The 6,000-nt window shown below is 44.6% G+C and overlaps 1 protein-coding gene across 15 annotated transcripts in view; it reads left to right on the forward strand.

Moving 5' to 3' along the window:
• LOC128700135 (Ca[2+]-channel protein alpha[[1]] subunit D) overlaps positions 1-6,000 on the forward strand; it is a gene marked incomplete at its 5' end in the record, with an annotated part of 794,286 nt that overhangs the window by 474,963 nt on the left and 313,323 nt on the right.

The following is a 6,000-nucleotide window of genomic DNA, read 5'->3' on the forward strand; positions in this document are numbered from 1 at the left end:
TTAACCCCTCCTTCCCTTCTTCCACCTCCTCATTTTACCTTCCCTGTCTCTGTACTGGGTTCTTGCCCTCTCACTGGCTCTGTTACAAGTGTAGAGGTTCACCCTCCTCCTCGTACTATACCTACCTCCCCTGTTCCCTCCCAAGTTTCTTCCTCTTCTGCCACCTCCCAGGTTTCTGCCTCTTCTGTCCCCTTCCACGCTTCTTCTCCAGTTCCCTCCCCCCCTACCTTGGTACAGTCCATTACAGTTCCAATCTTTACTCATCCTCCCCCTACCATCTCCAATATTGTCTCCCATACGTCGTCTCTGAATTCCAAAATACTTGAAGCAATCTCTGAATATATTGCAGAGACCAAACCATCAATGGACACTGATCCACCCTCTGTTCCTTCTCTCTCCTCTCCTCCATCTGCGCAACTCCTTTCTTCACAGCGCACCATTCCTTCGCTGCTTGAACGTTTTCCACTGCCTCCGCATGTGGACTTTTCTAACCCCTCTAGTCCGTAGGAATCCTTATCTGCGGATTTCAAGTATCTTTATCATTGCCAATCATGGCCTATTTACGCGGCCTCAGGGGTAATCGGGGTGAGCTTCAGATGTTACTCTCTCAGTTTTCCCCTGTTGGTGTTTGCTTACAGGAACCAGAATTACACTCTGCTGTTATCTCTCCCATCTCAGGCTATAATTTATTGTATTCTTCAGATCCTTTTCCTGATGGGACCTTTAATGAAAGTGCCCTTCTTCTACGCTCTGATATTCTGTACCATCAGCTATTTGTTCGTACTTCGCTGCATTACACAGCAGCCCGTATCCACTTGCATAGGTGGTATATACTCTGTTCTTTATATCTCTCTCCTTCTCGGGCATTATCTATTCCAGATATTGCCTTTCTTGTTTCGTCATTGCCACCACCGATTCTGTTACTTGGTGATTTTAATGCCCATCATTTCCTCTGGGGGGAGTCTCACTGTGATTCCCGTGGCATTCAGTTAGAGGCTTTTCTTGCCACCCACCCCCTCCATGTTTTAAATACAGGTACTCACACCCATTTTGATCCTCGGACTCTCACTCTCTCTTGCATCGATCTCTCAGTCTGCTCTTCCTCCGCCTCATTAGACTTCACCTGGTCTGTTCTCCCGGATTTACATGACAGCGATCATTTCCCAATCATTCTTACTTCCCCTTCATATTCACCACCTCTTCGTATCCCATGCTGGCAATTTGATCAGGCAAATTGGAACCTTTACTCACAACTAACTGTTTTTAGTGAGGGTCCTTCTTCGTCCTCCATTGATGAGCTTTTACACCTCTTCTCGTCCTCCGTTTTAACCGCAGCTTCTCATTCTATACCCCAAACCTCGGGCAGGCATTCTCAGAAATGCATGCCTTGGTAGTCTCCTGCTTGTGCTCGTGCAGTATGTTTGAAACGCGCTGCATGGGGCAGGTACCGGTACAATAGAACCACGCTGAGACTTCTTGATTTTAAGCAGAAGCGTACGATCACTCACTGTGTCATCCGTGACGCTAAACGCACTTGCTGGTGAGATTATGTCTCCACCATCACCTCTGCTTCCTCTATGAGTGCAGTCTCGAAAAAAATACGAAAACTGAGTGGTAAATATTCTCCTGACCCGGCTCCTGTTCTGCGGGTTGCCGGTGTTGATATAGCAAACCCACTAGATGTTGCCAATGAAATTGGCAATCATCTGGTCCATATTTCTCAGGGGCTCCATCTATGCCCCTCGTTTCCTTCCTCAAAGTCTGCCAGAGAGTTAGCACCCTTGGACTTTTCTTCTCTCAGAGAAGAACAGTATAATGTGCCTTTTACACTTCGAGAGCTGGAGGCAACACTCTCAGCTTGCTGATCATCGGCAGCTGGGCCCAACGACATTCATATTCGTATGCTACAACATTTACATCAGTCAGCCCTTGCAGTCCTATTACGCCTTTTCAATCTTATTTGGTCACAAGGAGTTCTTCCACAGCTGTGGAAATCTGCCATTGTTCTCCCTTTCCGCAAACCAGGCACTAAGGGACATGAAGTCTCCCACTATCGTCCCATTGCTCTTACCAGTGCAGTTTGCAAAGTGATGGAATGCCTGGTAAATAGACATTTAATGTGGTATTTAGAGACACACAACAGTCTCTCCACTTGTCAATATGGCTTTAGTAAGGGACGTTCTACCATAGACCCCTTACTACGCTTGGATACGTATGTTCGTAATGCCTTTGTGAATAACCACTCAGTTATTGCCATATTTTTTGACCTTGAGAAGGCATATGACACAACTTGGAGGTACAATATTTTGGCCCAAGCCCATTCCTTAGGCCTCCGACGCAATCTACCATCCTTCCTTAAGAACTTTTTAACTGATAGACATTTCCGTGTTCGGGTTAATAATATGCTCTCCCTGGACTTTATCCAAGCTGAAGGTGTCCCCCAGGGATGTGTTCTGAGCAAAACACTTTTTCTCCTTGCTATTAATGATTTGGCCTCTAGTCTTCCATCAAATATTTGGTCATCACTCTATGTTGATGACTTCGCTATTGCCTGTGTAGGCACTGACTGTCACTTCATTACAGTTTTTCTCCAGCATGCGGTGGACCATGTTTCCGATTGGGCCACCACACATGGGTTTAAATTTTCCAGCACTGAAACCCACCAAATTACTTTCACTAGACGCTCTGTCATCTCCGATCATCCTTTGTACCTCTATGGCTCCCGTATCCCTGAACATGATACAGTCAAGTTTCTGGGCCTCCTCTTTGACCGTAGGTTATCCTGGAAACCTCACATTACCTCTCTGAAGGCAACGTGTCACAGCCGGCTGAACCTTCTTAAAACCCTTGCTCATCTTTCATGGGGAGCTGATTGTCGAACCCTCCTTCGCCTACATTCCACCCTCATTTTATCAAAACGTGATTATGGTGACCAGATCTATTCAGCGGCCTCTCCTGCTACTCTCTCTAGCCTTAACCCCATTCATCACCAAGGATTACGTTTATGCCTTGGTGCTTTTCGCTCTTCCCCTGTTGAGAGCCTCTATGCAGAAGCGAACGTTCCATCCGTATCCGATCGCCATGATGCCCATTGCCTTTGCTACTATGTACGCTCTCACGATCTCCGCAATCCTTCCATTTATAGAATGGTCACTGATATTAGTAGACATTCTTTATTTGTTCGCCGCCCCTGTTTACTCCGTCCCTTCTCTCTTCGCCTTCATTCGCTCTTGTCTTCTCTTCAATTACCACCTTTCTATGTTCATGTAGCATCTCACTTTTCCCTACCCCCTGGGAAGTTCCAGCTGTTCGAGTCTGTTCTTTCTCTCTCCCTTGCTCGAAAGCCCAACTGTCTATGTTCGCTTCCCGCTCTCTTTTTCTTGACCACTTCCACTCTCATTCTCATGCCATTGCTGTGTACACAGATGGCTCTAAGTCTTCTGACGGTGTAGGATTCGCAGCAGTGTTTCCGGACAGCGTCGTACAAGGGCATTTACTATCTTCAGCTAGTATTTTTACTACTGAATTGTATGCCATCCTTGCAGCACTTATCCGTATTGCATCTGTGCCTGTGTCATCATTTGTGGTTGTCTCAGACTCCCTTAGCACTTTACAGGCTATACAGAAATTTGAAACACCTCACCCCTTAGTCCTCCGTATCCAACTTTGGCTACGCCGCATCTTTACCAAGCATAAAGATATTGTTTATTGTTGGGTCCCTGGTCATGTTGACGTACAAGCCAATGAACAGGCAGACACTGCTGCGCGGTCAGCAGTACATGACCTACCAGTTTCATATAGAGGTATTCCATTTACGGACTATTTTGCTGCAATATCTTCCCACCTTCACACCCGTTGGCAACAACGTTGATCTACTATACTCGGTAACAAACTTCAATCTATTAAACCGAGTACGTATAGGTTACTGGCCGTCTTCTTATCACCAGTGTCGAGGTTGGGAGACTACTCTCTCCCGTCTTTGCATTGGCCATACTCGTCTTACTCATGGAGAAGCGCCCTGCTCCTCTCTGTGAGAACTGCCAGGCTCCATTATCAGTCAGCCACATTCTGTTGGACTGCCCACTTTATCAATGAGCATGCAGAATTTACCTCCATCGTCGTCTTCGCTCCGCTGCTCTCTCTTTACCTTCCCTTCTCGCTAATGGACCCACCTTTCATCCGGTCTCTCTCATTGACTTTTTGACAACAACTGACTTCACAAATTCTGATACCTTCAGCCCTTTCTACTTCAATCTCTTGCTACCCTCTACCCCCGTACTATCCCCTGCCCCACTGTTTTCTGTAACCTACTGATCATCCCTCCTCCCTTCTGCCGCCCAATACCCTCGCTTCCTTCCCTACCTTGCAGCACTGTATAGCCCTTGTGGCTTAGCGCTTCTTTTTGATTATAATAATAATAATAATAATAATAATAATAAAAATGCAGTATTAGAATGTGGGGCAGAAGTTTGTGGTTATAGGAGGGTGGGTGCAGGTGGAAAGAGGAGTGATTGGTGGAATGATGAAGCATATAACTGAACAGTATTTAGATAAAGGTAGGGAAGTTTTTATTGCATTTATGGATTTAGAAAAGGCATATGATAGTGGATAAGGGAGCATTGTGGCAGATGTTGCAAGTATATGGAATAGGTGGTAAGTTACTAAATGCTGTAAAGAGTTTTTATGAGGATAGTGAGGCTCATGTTAGGGTGTGTAGAAGAGAGGGAGACTACTTCCCGGTAAAAGTAGGTCTTAGAAAAGGATGTGTAATGTCACCATGGTTGTTTAATATATTTACAGATGGGGTTGTAAAAGAAGTAAATGCTAGGGTGTTTGGGAGAGGGCTGGGATTAAATTATGGGGAATCAAATGCAAAATGAGAATTGACACAGTTGCTTTTTGCTGATGATACTGTGCTTATGGGAGATTCTAAAGAAAAATTGCAAAGGTTAGTGGATGAGTTTGAGAGTGTATGTAAATATAGAAAGTTGAAAGTGAACATAGAAAAGAGTAAGGTGATGAGGGTATCAAATGATTTAGATAAAGAAAAATTGGATATCAAATTGGGGAGGAGTAGTATGAAAGAAGTGAATGTTTTCAAATAGTACTTGGGAGTTGACATGTCGGCGGATGGATTTATGAAGGATGAGGTTAATCATAGAATTGATGAGGAAAAAAGGTGAGTGGTGCATTAAGGTATATGTGGAGACAAAAAATGTTGTCTATGGAGGCAAAGAAGGGAATGTATGAAAATGTAGTAGTACCAGCACTCTTATACGGGTGTGAAACTTGGGTTGTGAATGCAGCAGCAAGGAGGTGGTTGGAGGCAGTGGAGATGTCCTGTCTAAGAGCAATGTATGGTGTAAATATTATGCAGAAAATTCGAAGTGTGGAAATTAGTAGAAGGTGTGAAGTTAATAAAAGTATTAGTCAGAGGTCTGAAAATGGGTTGTTGAGGTGGTTTGGTCATTTAGAGAGAATGGATCAAAGTAAATTGACATGGAGAGCATTGAAATCTCTAGGGAAAGGAAGGCGGGGTAGGGGTCGTCCTCGAAAAGGTTGGAAGGAAGGGGTAAGTTAGGTTTTGTGGGTGAGGGGCTTGGACTTCCAGCAGGCGTGCATGAGCATGTTCAATAGGAGTGAATGGAGACAAATGGTATTTGGGACCTGACGATCTGTTGGAGTGTGAGCAGGGTAATATTTAGTGAAGGGATTCAGGGAGACTGGTTATTTTTATATAGCCGGACTTGAGTCCTGGAAATAGGAAGTACAATGCCTGCATTCTAAAGGAGGGGTTTTGGGATATTAGGAGTTTGGAGGGATATGTTGTGTATCTTTATACGTATATGCTTCTAAACTGTTGTGTTCTGAGCACCTCTGCAAAAACAGTAATTATGTGTGAGTGAGGTGAAAGTGTTGAATGATGAAAGTATTTTCTTTCTTTTTGGGTCACCCTGCCTCGGTGGGAGACGGCCGACTTGTTAAAAAAAAAAGAAAAGA

This window comes from Cherax quadricarinatus, chromosome 74, assembly GCF_038502225.1.
Source record: "Cherax quadricarinatus isolate ZL_2023a chromosome 74, ASM3850222v1, whole genome shotgun sequence".
In the NCBI taxonomy this organism is placed as follows: domain Eukaryota; kingdom Metazoa; phylum Arthropoda; class Malacostraca; order Decapoda; family Parastacidae; genus Cherax; species Cherax quadricarinatus.